Source organism: Physella acuta, unplaced genomic scaffold, assembly GCF_028476545.2.
Source record: "Physella acuta isolate Inbredline_101_S28 unplaced genomic scaffold, ASM2847654v3 ptg002542l, whole genome shotgun sequence".
NCBI classification, from domain to species: domain Eukaryota; kingdom Metazoa; phylum Mollusca; class Gastropoda; family Physidae; genus Physella; species Physella acuta.
Genome location: NW_026734009.1, coordinates 7,501 through 10,000, shown reverse-complemented (window position 1 = coordinate 10,000; position 2,500 = coordinate 7,501).

The following is a 2,500-nucleotide window of genomic DNA, read 5'->3' as shown; positions in this document are numbered from 1 at the left end:
TCCCGCGTAGAGTGATCGAGAGTTTTCCAGTCTCAAGCTCGCCCAGTGTAAAGACGCGGCATTGCCGTAGAGGCTAAGCTGCTAAGTAGAGACGGTGTTTGTACAACTATATTTCACTTTATATTCTTAACCAATGTATGTGTTGTAGAAAGCAGATTTTTCTCATCCCGCCGTTTACCTGAAACGAATAAAAATTTATTTTGTACAAAATTAAAAACATTAGTGTTTCCAATAAACTACATTTCACGTTTTCTAATTTAAACTTAAACGAATGACTGGTATCAAAATATAGGATCTATGTGAAAATAAAAACACGGTGTAAGAGTTTTCAAACCTCGGTAATGCCGTCTAAGACCAACTAGTCGACCGAAGGGACAGTAGTTTTCCGGTCGATAAGACATATCAGCCCGGTATCGCCAAAGTTAATTACGATCGGTCATAATAAACTAAATTTAAAATAAATAAATAACCCAAACGTGTGTATACATCATGTGGTACGTATTCAGTTCTATTCTAACTGGAATATATATTTTAAGAATCAATGAACTTAAGTTTTAAAACCAAACCGAAATCGCGCGAGTCGTCGTTGTAAAACTAGATTTAACAAACGGCTGCGTAATATTAGACTTAAAAATATTATATAATATCCTCTATTGATTAAATAGTGAAAAATAAGCTTCAATGTAGCTTAATCTAGTACAAAATCTAAAAGTTGTGATAAATTAAATTGAAATTAAACACGATAGACTTAAATCTAGAGTTAAGGAATAAAACCGACCCGCGAACCAGCTACTAAATGGTTCGATAAGACTTATCTCAAATACAATCGTTTTCTATCAGTGTTATGCCTTCAATCGATACTTTTTGATGAAATAAATACTTAAATGATTTAATGAATGCATATATACATGTAATTAATGAGTGAAAGTATGTATAAAGTATTAGATAAATTAATAATAAACCGACCCAGCTACTAAATGGTTCGATAAGACTTATCTCAAATACAATCGTTTTCTGTAATTGTTATGCCTTAAATTGATAATTTTTAGTTAAACAAATACTTAACTAATGAAATAAATACATAGATAAATGTATTTAATGAATTAAAGTATGTATAAAGTATTATATAAATTAATAATAAACCGAATCCGACCAAATTTAAATCTAAAACCACGATCGGCGGCGTAATGAAGTGTATCGTAAACCCGTTTTTTTTATAATTTAAAATGTAATGACAGAACTCCCAAAACAACAATACACATACTATTAGTACTATGGTGAATTGTAGTTGTATTAGGACCGTAATTATAGTTAATTAAGGAACCATTCATTGTCTTCGCTCTGTTATGTACGTCGTCGTTTAATCGACACGGCATATTTGGCTTGAATCTAGAAAAATTCAAACTCTAACCCTAAGGTAGACAGGCAGGGTAAATAAATGTGGGTGATCTCTCATAAAATTGTCTTCTAGGAATTATTTTTATATAGACTATCTTTTCTGTAGAGTTTAAGTGGACAAGCGCGGACGAAATAGAGCGCAAAATTTAAAATGAATTAAAAATTTTCATCAGACCGGAAGTAGGCATAACCTAGGCGCCATGTTTCCGTCGTACAAGTTTTCACCGTTGCAGTCACCGTTTCAATCGCTCTTCGTGTGGACGTGTATTATTTCTAGTCATGTGTTGTGTAGATGATTCGCTTAAGGTAGGTGTTCGGACTTATTTCTTTAATATTAATTAAACCGTATTTGCCTTGTCGGCCTTAAAATAAAGCTATTTTTTTTTCATCGCAATCGAAGTGTTAGATCTAGAATCTAGTTCCCGCCTCCGCTTCGCTAATTCGACTTAATGTAACTATGACACAACTATTAAATCTAGAGTCTCTATTTTAATTAAATAATTAGGAATTCTATCTCTAGATGATATCTAATCTATTCCCACACGTGTGTGCAAGTAGGATTTAACGTCAGAACAGGTGTGGTGGTCTAGGCGTCGCTATTTTTGACGGTAGGAATTTTTTTTTTAAATTCGTAAAATTTTATATAGACTTTATATAGCAATTTACTAAGACCGACCCTAACGCCCAGTAAATATTTAATTACCACATTGTTATGGACACGGTGTATTAGGTAGGGCCGAGGGCTATCCATAGGTACCAATTTTTAAATTTTGTGACAATTAGGAGCCGAGTTATAAAATAAATTTAAAATACTGGTTCTGGTCTTAGACTTTATATAGCAATTTACTAAGACCGACCTTAATACCCATTAATTATTTAATTAGCGCATAGTTATGGACATCCTGTATTAGGTTGGGCCCAGGGCTATCCGTAGGTACCAAGTTTATAATTTTGTGACGATTATTAGTCGAGTTATAAAATAAATAAAAAAAACTGGTTCTGGTTTGCACTACATTTCTTTCTTCTTTAACGGCGGACTCCCGGTCCAGCCCCATGGGTTACCCGTGAGCCGGGGCCTCGTTAGCCTGGACGGCTCCGATGT